The sequence below is a fragment of the Marmota flaviventris genome, chromosome 11 (assembly GCF_047511675.1).
Source record: "Marmota flaviventris isolate mMarFla1 chromosome 11, mMarFla1.hap1, whole genome shotgun sequence".
Lineage (NCBI taxonomy): Eukaryota > Metazoa > Chordata > Mammalia > Rodentia > Sciuridae > Marmota > Marmota flaviventris.
The window spans coordinates 55,897,483-55,914,270 of NC_092508.1; positions in this window are offsets into that span (position 1 = coordinate 55,897,483).

Sequence of the window (16,788 nt, forward strand, 5' to 3'; positions counted from 1 at the left end):
TACAACATTGTTGACTATAATCATATATATAATATACTCTTTTGTGTTATAGAACACCAAAATGTATTCCTCTTATCCAGCTGTGGCTTTGAATGCCTTAACCAAATGCTCCTCCAGCCTCTGGTAAGCACTGCTTTATTCTCTATATGCTCAGTTTTTTCAGATTTCACATATGAATGAAATCATGGAGTATTTGTCTTTCTGCCCCTGGCTTATTTACCTTTGCCTTATGATCATCAGGCCCATCATGTTGCTGTAAATGATAGGATTTAATTATCATTATTATTTTTTATTGCTAAATAGTATTTCACTGTACTATACTACAAATCTCTGCTCACTGTCCCTCTCTGCCTCATTTAATTGATGTGGTACCATAAACTCCACCAACGGGCCAATATAATAGATCTGTTTTATTACAATGGAAGAGACTTTTACTACAAGTCTCTTCTGAAATGAAGGTTGATAGGATGTCTTCTCACTGTCCCTCTTTGCCTCATTTAATTGATGTGGCACCATAAACTCCATCAAAGGGTCAATATATACTTTATTTTCTTTATCCATTCATCCACTGATGGATACTTAGGTTGATTCCTCATCTTAGCTATTGTGAATAGTACTGCAGTAGCCCTAGGAGTGCAAACATCTTTGACCTACTGATCTCATACTCTTCGGACATATACCTAGGAATGGATAGTTTTATATTGTTTGAGGAAACTCCTACTGTTTTCCATAGTGGATGTACTGATTTATCTTCCCACTGACAGTATACATTACCCCTTTCTCCACATCCATAGCAGAATTTGTTATCTTGAAGTCTTTTTGATAAAAGTCTTTCAAACTGGAGTGGGGTGATATCTCATTATAGTTTTGATTTCCATCTTCCTGATGACTAGTGATATTAAGGATCATTTCATATATTGTTGGTTATTTATATCTTCTTTTTAGAGGTCTTTATTCGGTTCCTTTGCCCATTTCTAAATCAGATTATTCGAGGTCTTTGCATATTTTGAACACTAATCCCTCGTAGGATGTATAGTTTGCAAATATTTTCTACCGTTCTGTAGGTTGTCTCTTTACTCTGTGGATTATTTCCTTTATTGTACAGAATCTTTTTAAGTTTGATGCAATTTCTTTTGCCTATTTTTTTTTTTGTTGCCTGTGCTTTTTCATTCTGGCTCAAAAAACCCTCCCTCAGACCAATATCATAGAGCAGTTCCCTTAAGTTTTCTTCTAGTAGTTTTATAGTTTTGAGTTTTAACTTTTCCCTTTAGTTCTTAGTAGATATAGATCATATTTGATTTCAGTAATCCCTAAGTCTATGATTTCCAGTCTGAGAAACTTTAAGAACATAGAAGCCAACAAGACTGTCCAGTGTGAAGACTATAGCGGTAACCCATTCTCAACAACCAATTAATCTAAATTTGAAGTATTGCTATAATAACCATAACAGCTGACTTCAACCAGATTCACTAACTCTGAAAGTATTACCAACTCATAAAAAAGCTGTAACTTCTCAGGCCACTGGAGTTTTCAAGTGGCTTCAGCCAGCCGAGGAGAAAAATATTTATCTCCTTTTCCTTCCTTAGTGGCTATTAATATGGCTCAAATAAGTATTGCATCAAAGGAAGGTTGGATAACAGACTAAAATAAAATTTTGTGAAGTATTTGCTGAAAGATCTCAAATTTCTAGATGTATGCAAACCACAGAAGGCAAAATAAGATTTTAAACTCTGGGAATCTTTAGACATAAGACAGCCATTTGGAGCAGGCTTTATTTAGAAGCAGGATTCTCAAAAGGTTTTATTATTATTATTATTATTATTATTATAAAAGATTAGAATAGGAAAATGCCTGAGCACCAATTTTTTTTCTGGTAATTTAAATTCTTACCTGGAATATAAATAATATTTGAGAATCTCATAAAAGCTGCAAAACTGAACCCAGGAAAAATATGTAAATGTACAAACACACAATATTCGGTCCATAATTTCAGGGAACTTGTGGGTATCATCAAACCTATTAGTGAGTCCTCCAGGGAGGGGATCCAGATTAAGAGCCAAAAGAGGCAACCATAACCCAAAAATGTAAGTGGATTGTCCAGCTTCCTCTCTCCTCCCTTCCACCCTCCCTTTCATTCTTCCTTCTTTTCTTTCTTCATTCTTTTCTTCCTTCTTTCTTTTTCTGTTTTTACTTTTTTTCTTTGATGTTGGTAGGTGCACACAAAATTTATTATTTTACTACAAATCTCTTCCGAAATAAAGGGTGATAGGACGTCTGCTCACTGTCCCTCTCTGCTTCATTTAATTGATGTGGCACCATAAACTCCATCAAAGGGCCAATATAATAGATCTGCTTTATTACAATGGAAGTCTGCCATGGTGTTAGAAATTACCAACATGTCTGCAGAAGCTATACTCAAGAAAAACCACAAAAGGTCCTGGGGGCTTCCTGGGGCAAAGGTCAAGCCAAGCTCTACTCTGTTCTCTTAATGAGTAGCTATAATCTAGAAAAACTTATCCCAAGTTCACTCTGAAGTGGTTTGGCCCTTGATTTGGAAACTATGGGTGCACCTAACCCTTTATTATTATAACACCTTTTTATTTAAATTGAATGTTGGGTAATTATACATTTTGATCAAAAAACTTCCTCATCCTTCTCCTGTCCCGTAATGAGTAGAAGTATAAATAGCACATTAGTGATCTCCTGATGTTAATGCCAGACAAACTGGGAAATGAAGCGTCTATGTGAGCTTTCCAGATGTTCCTCAGACAACTCCTACAGCTCCAGAAAGAAACCTGGAGAATCCTGTACTTTATCCTTCAGAAATTCAAAATAAAAGTATGCCCTTATAATTACAATCTGTAAAAAAAAAAAATGCTTTTTCTGATTAATTGTCTTCAAAGTCACATCAGATTCTTTTTAAATATATATTTATTTTTTAGCTATAGTTGGACACAATACTTGTATTTTATATATTTTTTATGTGGTGCTGAGGATCAAACCCAGGGCCTCACGCGTGCTAGGCAAACACTCTACCACTGAGCCACAACCCCATCCCCCACATCAGAATCTGAGACTTGGGTACTATTTCACCCAACAGGCTTTGCTTCCCTCATGGTTTTATTTTTAAATTTTGCTATTTTATTCTAGGTCCTCTTAAAAAATCTTCCTTGTTATTTGTGCTTTGATAAAATGCTCCTAAGTAAATAATTATTCTAACTCAGATCCTTTTTCAGCCTCCAATTGATGTTTGGGGAAAAAAAAATGTAGAGGAAGGTCAGAATGAGACTTCATGAGATATGTGTTTATAATAATCTCAAGAAGGAATTATAGCTTAAGGGTAGCATAATAGTTGTGCTTTGAACAGAAAAATATCCATCTTCAAAAGTTTCTACTTTAAAACATAATAAAAATCAAAAACAGTCACTTAAATAGGGTAGGTAAATAAGTTGCCATTTGTGAGCAATATCTGAAAAATCATAGGACTTTGAGGACTGGCTTCCATGGAAAAGCTTCTAACTATTTAAGTCGCCATCTTATGGTTATTACCTGAATCACCTCCGGGACTCAGCTACACACCTGTGATCTGCTGGGAATTTAGCAAAGAAAGCAGCCCTCCTCATGTCCTGCTTGTTGCTTTTAAGTAGTTTGGTGTAGTAAACTATGCACACAGTTCTGGATGCGCAAAGAAGATACGATGGTAAGTTAAGATTACTGCTTCCTATCTAACTCCCAGCCTTAGCCTACAAAGCAAATGGCAGGAAGTGTGTGGAGGTTTAGCACCTCAATATGGTGTACTTAAAGATGCAAGGCAAGGCGGGGAGACAATAGACACGAGTGGTACTTAAAAGGCAATTCAGCAATTCAGTCTAAAAATGAGAGTAAATGATGCATGTTGGGAAGAGCAAAAAATGGTAGCTGTCTTGTTTAAACTAAATGTTTAAGCCATGACATGGCCATTGGAATAATAATTTCCAGGAAAGCAATATTTAAATGTATCCATCATCATTTAGGTTTTAGACACACAGTTAAATATTATTGATCATTTGCAATTGTGTGCATCCATGTGTACATATATTAAACCGAAAAGTAACAGTAGCATGTAAAGTGTAGAAGATGAAGTGTAAAAATAGTACTTGAGTTTCTAATTACCAGTTTTTAATTAAGAAAGCCACAAGCAAATTATAAACATCCAGTTTATAGCATTGCAATCTTAGAGGCTTACACTCATGAATATGGTAATTTTTTATTTTATGCCCTCTTGAGATGTCTTGTTAAAAACATTTTATTGGGGATCCTAAAATTCAGTAAATTTGAAGCCCTTGGCACCTTGTAGATAGTTAAAGTTCTTCAAAAAATGTCAGCAATAAATATTTGGCAAATATAAAGAATATGCACATTTTCCCAACTGGGTAATTTTTTTTTTTCGGTTCTTATATTCAAGTGATGACACTGCAGTTCAGAATGGGAATGCATATTGATATTTTCTTCCAGAAACTGCATGAGTTGCTGGGAGAATACTGCTCCCACAGTTATTTTTATGTGGGCACCTGGAAGTGGTGGCATACTTGCTCTGGCTTGCAGAGCTGTTTTGGACAATCAGGTGTACATATGAGCAAGTGGTCTTTATTTAGAGCAATTAAAATTCTAGCATTCTCCTCTCTTGACATGCAATTACTAGGGCTCTGCTGTTTCCACTAATTGCTCTTGCTGGGGACATTGGTGAGAAGCCAATGATTTTGATGGGTAGCGGATTATCATTTTTACTTTGCTACCTGAGAAAAAAATCATTTGCAAAATCCCATGTGTAATTAGCAAGACTCATGATTAATTGTCCTGCAAAATTAGCTTCACTGTTGCTTTTATTTTACTGCTTCAAATATTAATTAATGTTAACTCCTTTCCTTCAGTTCCAGCTTTTGAATATTCAACATGGCTTTGAAAAATTATCAAGGTTTCTACTTGCATTAGCATGCTGGAGCTTTGATTTCAGGAATAAGTATTCTGATTTAAAAGATCACACTTGGGTCATAAATAATTTTTATAGGAGGACAAACAAAGCATCAGAGCATCATGGGAAGGCATTCATGCACTAACTGAAAGTAAATTGTTTCAATAATGATTCATTCCTGCATGCTTTTGGGGGGGGAAACATCAGCAAATATGCAAGCCACTGCATTGTGTGGGGGTAAAAACCATTCCCTAGTGACAGGTTGCCCATAAAGGCATTTTTCTACCCATGAATGCGTGGCAGGTGAGGCTCAGATCCTTGGCAAGACATCACAGACTCTCCAGTTTAAAGGAATCACAAAGGTCATCCTGCCCAAAGATTACCAGTTCTTGTGAGCACGTTTTATGAACATTAGGAATTCCTCAAGTTCCACTCCAGGATGAATAAATCTGCCCATATGACTGTGGACCTGGAGATATGTATTTTTTCAAAGTTCCCCAGGAGATGATTGTGCATGTCTAGGTTTGGAAATCATTGATCTAATTGAAGTACCTAGATGTCTGAATTTTATCATATCTGGCTGGGCCAAGTGATGCTTGAACATCTCCTGCATTGGGGAACTCACTCTATTAACCTTGAAAATAGCTTTAACTTGCATCTCACCCTTAGTGTTTATTCCTTCTGTTCTGATAACTACAGATGGTTAGTTCAGTGATACAAGACTGTAAAAACCTACTTCCTTTGTTGAAAGGGCAGTTCTCCATTATAAGCTTGGAGTTAGATTGATGATATCCCTCACATTGGCCTGGTCAGATTATATGTTATATCTCGACTTCTGGAAAGAAAAACGTGTCTACTCTTTCCTGGTCAAAACCTCACTGTCATGTCTTGCTAGGTGCTGAGAGGACACTGGGATCCAAAGGATCCTGGGGTTTGACTGCCAATATGAATGTGAACCCAGCATCCCTTCAGAGGGTTCAATGAGGTTTTACTGATTTAAGACAAAGTGTTTATAATAGTGCCTGACACACAGTGAGGCCTAAATAATTGGTTGCTGAAAAAATAAAACTAAACACACCTGTTTAATGAGTAAATGCATTTTGAATCCCCAAATACTACTTCCCCATGAATTTTTGGAATGCCACTTATAAAGAAATTGGTAACTGGATGTAAGAGCTAACAAAATCTAGTTCTTGTTTGCATTCTAAGTGACAGAAGATCACATTTACATTTATTTTTTAAATATGGAAAATTTCCAAGGATATAGGTAAATCTCTGGACTTGAAAGACTATGCATTCCACTTTTATATTGTTGTTGTTGTTGTTTGGTAGCAGGGATTGAACTCAGGGATGGTTAAGCACAGAGCCACATCCCCAGCTCTTTTTTATTTTGAGACAGGGTTTTGCTAAGTTGCTTAGGTCCTCACTAAGTTTCTGAGGTGAGCGTTCAACTTGCAACCTTCCTGCCTCAGCCTCCGGAGCTGCTGGAATTACATGTGCCACCATGCCAGGATCTATTCATTACATTTTTTTTTTAAAGAGAGAGAGGAGAGAGAGAGAGAGAGAGAGAGAGAGAGAGAGAGAGAGAGAGAATTTTTTAATATTTATTTTCTTTTTGGCGGACACAACCTCTTTGTTTGTATGTGTTGCTGAGGATCGAACCCTGGCCGCACGCATGCCAGGCGAGCGCACTACCGCTTGAGCCATATCCCCAGCCCAATTCATTACATTTTAATACGTGTTTCCAAAGCCCTCTTTGCCCCTTTAAAGTTGACCTTATGAAGTGAAGGTGGTTTCTGAGTGGTTGTCCTGAGAACCTCCATGGTCACTTATAATACAGTTTGGGTTCTTAATTCCTGCCACCTCAACCCCACTTCACAGGAATGAATTGTCCCTTAAGTAAGAAACACACTGAGAGCAAGACCTGCTAGCATTGCTCATGGCTGTATTCTCAGTACCCGGCCTGGAGGAGTCAGAACATGTTTGTTGAATGGCTAAGAGAGAGGAGAGGTGAGGCAGGGTAAGGACCTGACTGAATACTGCTCAATGACAAAAGTTGGTGTGATTGAGTGGGAAATCACTTATCACAGTGGCAGAGACATACTTTCTATTGTAGAAACTTCCTCATTAGCAAACGACCACTGACATAGGGGACTGGCTAACGTATTTCTAAGAGTCTCATTAGCCAATATTTCAAAGGGGTGAAGAGTAACTACATAGCATCATTCAAAAGTAACTCAGAATTTCTGAGAAGTGGCTTTTGTATATAGTGCTTCAAAGGAATGGATTTGGCCCAGGCTGGGGGTGGTGGGTGCTTGTGCGGACAAGATCTGAAGGGGCAGCACACCCGTGGTTAATGTGCATGTGGGCCCACAGCTGCTTTGACTTAGGGGGCCTGGTCTCCTAGTAATTGCGATAAGACATAAAACAGGTCCTGACTATCTGGGGTCATTAAAGGAGACCCACCCCCCCTCTCCCCACATAGGAGGTTTAGTTCAGGTGCTCTGGTTGGGTTGCAGCTGAATTAACTGCCTCCTGCCTGTCAACATGCCCCTCCTCCCAGCCTGCTTTCAACCAGGCAGGCTTCTGGTGCATCCTGTCCCAGCCTGTGGATGACAGGGCTTAGGCAGGGAGTCAGGAAAAGCCATCATAACTGTGATAAGGCCTGGAAGTTTCCAATGTGGTTTTGTACCCAATGTCTCTTAGTACTCCTGAGGATTTTATTATAAACATCTGTCTCTATAAGGAAACTGAGTCATGAGAATCTGTCTGGTTAAGACAGAGGAGCCAGGCCTTGTTATTCTAAGTCTAGGTATTTCCCCTCCATCCCAAGGCTGCTTCCTGGCATCACCTCTCCTAGAAGGAGTGGAAGCTGACACTGGAGCAACAAAATCTTTAGTTTAAAAGCAGGGTGAGAAACTGTCTTCTATGATCCTGTAGGATCTAGATTATTTTTGAAAATTCAGTTCCTGTATTTCTTTTATTTCTATATTATTAAAATCAGTGTAGCCACCAAGCACTGGGAAATGTTTAAAATGTCAGACTAGAGGAGACAGGGTTCACAAAAAATGTAATAACTCACATTTCAGCCTAGTTACCTTTGGTAGATGAATATGCTATCATATAACTGGATTTTCATGGCAGGTGATAGGTAGGGGAGAGTGGGGGGAAAAAGATAGTATCTTCTGATCACTTTTATTCTGTTGTTTCAACTCTAAGAACACTGAGGCTAAATGTTTACAAAGAAGTGAAAAAATAAGAAATGCATTAAAACTTATTTTGGCTCTTCTGTAGGTTTTTATACATTCTCAAAGCCAACTTGGATCATAGAGAGATTTACTATTGGTATTGCTGGTGAAGAATGATCCCTCAAACACACCTGTCCTCAACTGTGACTTTGTGACTCTGTGAAAGTACTCGTTTCTTTCTCTGTGGCTAGCATGAAGTCAAGGTTATCTCTGGTCCAGAATATCTGGCACATGACATATTTGCATATAAGCTGTTTAGTACTAAAATGGTTTTGACACCATATTTACTGCTAGGTTAAAGTCCTATAGACCAGTTGTAAATAGGAGAAATATCTCCAGGAGATGACTCTAACACAACACTAACAGGAAGGTAAGGCCTGAAGTAACACCACATAAATAGTGGTCCTCTTGTGTTATGTTAATTTTTAGAATAACCTCACAGCAACATTTCATCATGACATTTGCATCTGTGTACCCTAGTGGAGTCTTAGGTTGCTTCTTCAGGCACAGAAATATGTACTTCTTGCCTGTAGCTGCCAAAGTAAATAGAAATCAATGGGAGGCAGCAAAAAATGCTGAAGTCATTCCAATAGGGGAAGTGCCTGTTAATTTAAATTTTGCACTTGACATTGGTAAGGACTAATAGCAGAAAATAATGTCCTGGGCTGACTTCTAAAGTCATTTTGGTCATCACTTATATCTTCTATTTCTTTGTGGCTGCAAAAATAGTGTTACAAATAAGAAACACATCTAATTGTGATAGATCAGTAAAATAAAGGGGGAAAGTAGAAGTTGTGTATGCCTGAGTGTTATTAAGTCCATGGAAAACTTGTGCACAAAAAGGATCTGATCATGTTGTACTCGGGGTGAGTGACCTATGTGTGTGCATGCTCACACATGAGTGTATGCATGTGTATGATTTCTGAAACTTCAAAAGGCACCTCCTGCTGCTTTCAAAACCAGACAAAGATGTTTGAGGCCTGTTGGTAATTTAAAATAGGAAGATCTACACAGAGCCTAAGGTGGCTACACAGGAAATTAGAAAAGTCTTGACTCCACAGAGCAAAATGAATGTGCCATTGTATCACTAAATAATTGGAGGGGTGGGTCTGTGTTGTTGATGCTAAGCAGGTGTCCATAAATCAGAATAGATGTTTGTAATTAATTGCTATTAGTGTTAATAAGAAAGGGTTTTAAATAAGCTAACTTGCTTTTCCTTCAGTTAAATCTTATAGAGTTCAGGGCTTGTTATTTCAATCAAATGGATGGAGAAACTAAAGTGTTCTTGAGGATTCACTGAATAACCTGAAATTCTGTTACTTTCTCTTTTTCCTCGATAGAACTCCTAACTTTAGACAACAGATTCCTGGTCTGAGTTGTGGTGTCCCACATGCTGTTGGAACACCCACTTCAAAGAACACAGTTTTTGAAAAAGGAAAGGCCCAGTTTGTCAGTTGTTGAGGTGAAGGTTTTAGAGTGCCTTGTTCAGGACCATGAGTCTGTTCTGCTGTGGGTCCATCTGGCCCCACACCTGTCTCAAAGAGGTCAACTCCATTCGGCGGGCCCAGAACATCTGCTCTGTCTCCATCTTTTTTCCTTCAAAGACAGCTGTTAAAGGACAATAGAATTCTCTAGATTCATTTCTCAGATTTGTGGAAAAGCCTGAGTCAGGCACTTTGGTCCCATTGCACCTCCCAAGCCTGATGGTGAAGACCATTATTGTTTAATCTATATACATTTCTAGAAAGGAACAGAGAGAAAGATAGCCTATGAATTTGTCAGATGCTGGGGAAAAGATACTGCAGAATACAGATGGCCTGACACTTGAAGATTTGAAGTCTGCTCTGTGTTCATTCTGGGACTACAGCCTAGGGAGGAGGAGTCTGGAATCCTGTTGAAGGTGAAATTGAGATAAGGAGGATGGGGTGGAATCCTTGCTATCAGAGGACATAGGAGAGAACACTAACATTAACTACTGCACTTAGAACTCAAAGGCCTTTCTAAAGCAAAGCAGTATTTATTTTAAACTCAGCAAAGGTAAAAAAAAAAGTGCTTTTAAGAAGAGTTCTAAGGAATATAAAATATCAGCGAGAACATAGTTCATGGCTAGTCTGGGTAGGCTTAACAGGGCAGAAGGACACAGCTGACCTGCTCTTTCTGTATTGTGCCCTGGTTTTTGATGCCCTCCCACAGGCTATGGTTACCAGTAATCTGGAAAGTTGCTAGATGAACCACAGCACCATTACAGAGGGATGACCAATGAGCTCCCAGGATAAAGCCACAGTGTGGTTGCCCCAGGGCTGGGTCAACATGACCCAGAAGGCAGAAGAGGGTGAGGTTTATGAGCATTTGGGCTGAGCCCACCCCTGCTTACATGTTTCAGAAATGATCTTAATGATAGAAAAGAGAGATAAGGGTGGAAACTCATTAAACTTGTCAAATATGAGATGTGGCTGGGCAGGCTCTATGCAAGCATGGCAGAAAAGCTTTTAGAGGTCATAACACTTTCTTTTTTCAAAAAATGAGCTAGCAGCATTGCACTGAAGTGAAGAAACCATGCACTCTTCTAAAATTTAAAAATATTTCTACAATGAAAGATAGTAAGGTGCAAGCTGACAGCTTGATCATCAATGTTAATTTAAGCCTTTGAAGAGCAGGCTAGTGGGTTCCATGGGGACTTGGTTTCTATATTCTTGACCAATTCCACTGAGTCCATGTCTGAACATTAAGAAACTCCCCTCATAGAGTCCCTTTGAACTGGCCAGTCCCTTCTTCCCTGGCCAGGGTGAGGGTCTCTACCTTGGCTTAGTTCTGCTTTGTATGGAAGATTTTCCTGCAGTAAAAGTTACCTTTCTGGAAATATTTGCAGGAGTGAAATGCCACGTCTCCAACTTTGAGCAATATATTTGTCTGCCATCATTCGGTCTGGAAGCTTAAGCAGGAAGACCACTAGGAGCCGGACTTCAAGAGTGATCTGTCTCTAAGGAATAACGTTCATATTGTACTGTTTGGTCTTGCAATTCTTCCTAAGCTACTGTAAATTCTCAGCATAAATCTGCAGAAAGATTTCACCCTCCACATCAAACCCTTATAAGGACCCCATTTTACTCTCATTTTGGAATCTCCTTTCTTATAGACACAGGCAGGCAGAAGCAAATCAAGAATTCCAGACACTGCAACAACGGGTTAAGTCATATGTCAGAGGTGCAACCAGAACGCATTACAAGCTTTTCATCACATAATACATCACTCAGGGAAAAAAATATTTGGGGCAGCTTTTCTAATTCATCTTCCTGGTGTTAAATGAGCACATCTCTGGTGTTCGTGTCTTTCTGCTTCAATTAAAGCAATCATGCCTGCTCTTTTAGGAAACTATTAAGGGTTTATTACCTCTTTGTTTCATTGCTAATATTCAGTTTCTCTTCTTGATCTCCCCTTCCCAATACATCTTTCTTTCTCTCCACCTCATTTTGCTCCATAGCATGCCACACAGTTTTGCCCATTGTTGATAAAAATAGCCACTGTAAAGATATTATTTGTTTAATGCATATCAACAAGTGTTTGTGTCTTCTGTGTACTTGATATGTTGGGTGGGTAGGAGGCAGGCAAAAGAAATAGAGGTGGCTCATCTTCTCAATAGGGAGAAAAGATGTCTATATTCAAAAGAGCCAAAAAAAAATTTTCTATCAATATAGATCTGGGTATTTGATTACTGTATGGATAAGTAATCAAGTAATTTAAAATGAAGAGTAGCCCTCTTAATTAAGAAAGCCTGGAAAACAGTATGACACTTTTTTTTAACAGAGAAGAAAGGGAAAAGCATTTCAAACTGAGCAGATAGCCTGAACATACAGACAAGGGCTGGTGTGGACGAAGAGATGGTGCTTATCTGGCTCAAGTAGAGGGACTCTTGTAGAGGAGTCAAGTGGGGACTATTGATAGTGACCTGGAACTGCAAGGTTGAGAGGCACAAATTGGAGGCAGGGATTGCTGAAGTTCCCCCAACAAAGAGAGAAAGTGATACAGAAGGTAGGATATGAAGCTTTAACCAGAAATGGTTAAATGCAAGACTCCCTGGAAGAGAAGACCGTAAGGAAATAAAATTGCAAATGTTTGAATCAAGATGCCCATTGATATTCCTTCCAATCCACCCAGAGGAAAGTTACAATGTGATTCTATGCATTGTATTCTAGGTCCAGAGAGGTATCAAGATAAAGGAAAGAGGGAGGGAGAAAGAGAAGGAGTGAGAGACAGAGATATCTGCAAATGTTTTCCAGGAGAAGTGACATAGTTTCATGGAGGTTAAAACGATGAAGGTGGTTAAGGATAGCATCAAAAAAGGCAGAGGAGGGTGGAAAAATATGAGAACATCTAGGGCAAGCTAGAAACTCAGTTTGTTTGGAGGCAGACGTGAAAAGGAATCCAGAAGTGAGTTAGGATGGGTCATGCATGTCCCCTCTCCCAATTCATGTATTGGTCTCTAATCTCCAGTGTGGTGGTTTTTGGAGATGAAGCCTCTTGGAGGCAATTAGTTCATGAAGATGGAACCCTTATGAATGGGATTAGTGCCTTTATAAGAAGAAGCCAGAGATCCAGCCATTCTCTTTTCACCATGTAAGGATACCACAAGAAGTCAGCAGCCTCCATTCTGGAAGGGACTTTCACCAGAACTCCGCCATGCTGGCACCCTGGTTGCCAATGTCCTAGCCTCTAGAACTGTGAGAAGTAAATTTCTGTTTAAGCAACGTAGTTTCTGGTTCTGTGTTACAGCAGCCCAGGTTGAGTAAGAGGGAAAATGTTGGACTGAAGATATCTCAACTGGTTTCCTGCTCACCTCCATGACTGAAGCTCTCTTTCCAACATTTCTGTTAGGAATTATCTAGCTGTTCTCGAACACTAAGGCTCACAGGAAGCTCACCGTTTCTCAAGAGAACTCATGCCACTGAAAAACAATTCTGATAATTGGAAAACTCTTCTTCATATTGATCTCAAATGTGTCTTCCAACACTTTGCTCCTATTGATCTCCCTCCTGATCTCTGAGGCTAGCAGAAGAGGTATTAGCTTACAAGAACTCAAAAGCCAGATACCAGTCTGAGTTTCTGAGTTTAAAACTGGAAGCCATGAAATCTAGGAAGCGTGAGTAGGTGTCCTAGTGATAATTCCCGAATTTATCTGAGTAGGAGAATGATGGGGACATTCCATCTTGAGGAAGATGGACATAGCATCTCTGTAGGAAAACAGCCAAGTTGGAGAGAACATTTTGGAGACAAGCAAGACAGCATAGAAGGAGAGGTAGAAAGACCTTTAAAGCAATTGCTTAACTGCTGCGGTGAGCAAAATGTACTTATGTATGTGACTCACTTTTCCTATCTCAAAAAAATGAGACAGGTTACTTTAGAGAATCTTTCCAATTCACCCACCCCGTGATTCTGAGTTTTGGGAGCTAAGAGATTCAAAAGTAAAGAGTACTTTTCCTTATTATAGGTTAAAAAAAAAAGCAGAGAGGGCCAGGAATGAAAATGGAAAAAGTGTTGAATACAAGAAATATTATAGAGAATACTCAGAAGGTCAAGATGACAGCTCGGCTGTCTAGGCCAAAGGGAAAGCAAGAATTAACCATAACTCACTTCCTAGGTTTGGGGGCAGGGATGAATCATAATGCTTCTGACCTAAAAGAGAACTTTTAAAAGCAAAACTAGTTGGAAGGGAAAGAGATTTAACACATGGCATTTGAGAACACTGGAAACGTGAGTGAAAAGCTGGGGTAGGAGGTTTAGACCGCTGAAGCATGATGACAGGGGTTTTGTTGTAAGTCTTGGGACAAATGGTGTTACTAAGAGAGGGAGAAGAAGATAAGCCATGGAGGATGTTCCAAGTGAGAATGGGAGAAGCCATTGCAAAGGAAGTCAGTTGGACAGCAAGAGGAGGCATCACAGAAGGAAAGCAAGCACCTGTCAGAAGAAAAGGGAGCATTGCCCTATTTTGAACAAGACATAGTTGCAGGTTTATTCAGTCGATAAACATTTACAGAACATAGGCTACACCCCAAGTATTGTGCTAGATGCTATAATCATGAGCAAGACAGGCACAGTACCTCCCTCAGAAGTCTTGGTTTTGCATGAGGGAGATAGCTACTTATGAAATGATTACACAGTGAACACATAATACCATTTGAGAAGAGCCAAAAGGGAAATGCATATCATGGTTTCAAATATAAAACCAGATAGATCTAACCTAGCTTTGGTGGTCAGAAAGGCTCCCCTGACATTTGAGCTGCCTGAAGAATGATAGCAAAGAGAACTTCATGTTTGAAAGTCCTGTGGTAGGAAAAACATGGTGATTCAAGGAGAAGAGAGAAGGCCAGTGTGGCCAGTGTCCAGAGAAGAAGGAAAAGGGTGACACTAGCAGACAGTCATTAGTCAGTGGTCAGATACGCAGGGCTTTACCCACCTTCTTATGGGATTTTGGTCTTTATTTATTTATTTTGGGGTACTGGGGATTGAACTCAGGGGCACTTAGCCAATGAGCCCCATCCCCAGCCCTATTTTGTATTTTATTTAGAGACAGAGTCTCACTGAGTTGCTTAGTGCCTCATTTTTGCTGAGGCTGGCTTTGAACTCAGAATCCTCCTGCCTCAACCTCCCTAGCCACTGGGATTACAGATGTGTGCCACTGTGCCCAGCTTATTTTGGTTATTCCATGGACGAGGAGGAAGTGACACAATTGTATTTTTTAAAGTTTCTCTGGCTACGAAGGTAGGAACAGACTTGGTCTTCACACTTAGGGTCTATTGAGGAAACCCTAAATGTGCCCAAACCTGAGTCACATCAACCACCTTGGACAGGGTTAGAGGTTAGAACAGAACGAGGCATCAGGGAGAGGAGAGGGCACACTGCACAAGCAATATGCAGGACCTTGTGATCGCCTCTCATGACAGCGCATCTCAAAAAGACTCTATTTTCCCCCAATAGAGATGTAACATTGGACTGTATTGATATAACTTACTTTAATATTTATCATCTCTGTATGGGTGGGCATTTAAACTCTTCCAATTTTTTACTATTGCAAACAATACTGCATTGAAACATTCTTGAACATTTATCTTAGCTCCTGAGATATGCAGGGAAGTAAAAATGCCAGGTCAGAGTGCAGGAACATTTTAAACTTTAATAGATTATGACAAATTGCCCTGAAAAAATGCCATGGCAATTTTGAGCAGTGTTTTAGGAAATGTTGAGAGCAGTGTGTAATACCAGAGCCAGGCAGTGTAGAATCATGGCAGCCAGCAAGTGCTGGGTACTGTGATCTAGGGGTGAGGTGCAATGGAAGCTACTGGAGTTTGCTTAAATGTGGGCAAACACAACAGGGGCCACCCTAGTCCTTTGGCCTGAACAGTAAATTCCGGAAGATATGTTGCATGGAATATAAGCAGAAGTCTTCTGAGAAACTGGCTGCCAGGATTTAGAATCCTAGGTATGGTCTCCTTCAGTCTTACTCTTTAAGAATCCTGATAGTATCCAACAGCCCAACCTCCATCCTTCCAGAAATGCTCTGCTCTTTGGAGTTCCATAACAACACAACACACTCCATTATTTTTCCTTTTCCTTCATGGGCTGTAGTGTGAGCTTCTTATCCCCTTTTCCCCCTCTAAAATATTGAAGCTCCTCAGCTTGGGTCCTGGTCCCTCTTATCCATTTCTAAATTCTCTCCTCAAATGATCTCATTCCTTCCCATGTTTGGTGATTTTTATGTGCTGACAGCTCCTGAGTGTTTATCTTCATCCCAAACCTTTCCTGTGAATGTTGGAATCATATACCTGGAAATCAACTTGTGCACAAAGAACAGTTTCCATTTGCAATGTGTGCCCTCTCCTTGCGAGTTTCTCCTGTATTGGTGAAAGGCACTTCTATGCATCCTGCTGCTGAAACCAAGAATCTGAGTCCTCTGGAATTTCACCCTTTTCCTCACCTTCTCAGTAGTCTGTCAACAAGCCTACTCAAGTCCATTTCCTACAAATACTTGAACCTATCCATTTCCCTCTTTGCCCTCTCCACCTCCAGTCCAAGTTGCCATCTCTTGTCATTTAAAAATGCTATACCCTGAATTAAATTTTACTAATCCTATTTTCTTTGGTTCTGGACCTCTATGTACTTTACCATTAAAACAGTTTTAGGTATTTAGTTAGCTTTATGAAGACGTCCAAAGACCTTTGCAGGCTTGGGGTAAAGAATGCCGTGTTTGCTTTGGGGGAGTGGTGCTCACAGCAAGATAGGGTAGATTTCCCTGGGCAGCCTGGAGGGAATGAGGCAGATCTCTGTTTCTGGGGTTCCCCAGGTTCTCTCACTGTAGCAAGAACACTCCTTCCTCATCTGAGAGCTGACCGGTACATCCCACACTTTCAAGATTGGCCAAGCAGTGCTTGGTGAATTAACCATGACCAGTTAATTATTGGCTCTTTAAGGCATTTAAATCCACTAAATTTAGTTGTTGGCAGTAACAAGAACCCTGTGACTTATGGCCAAAGCCTTCTTCCACTTCTGAGGTCTCTTATTTTTAATCTATAAACTGAAGATTTGAATGTTCATCCT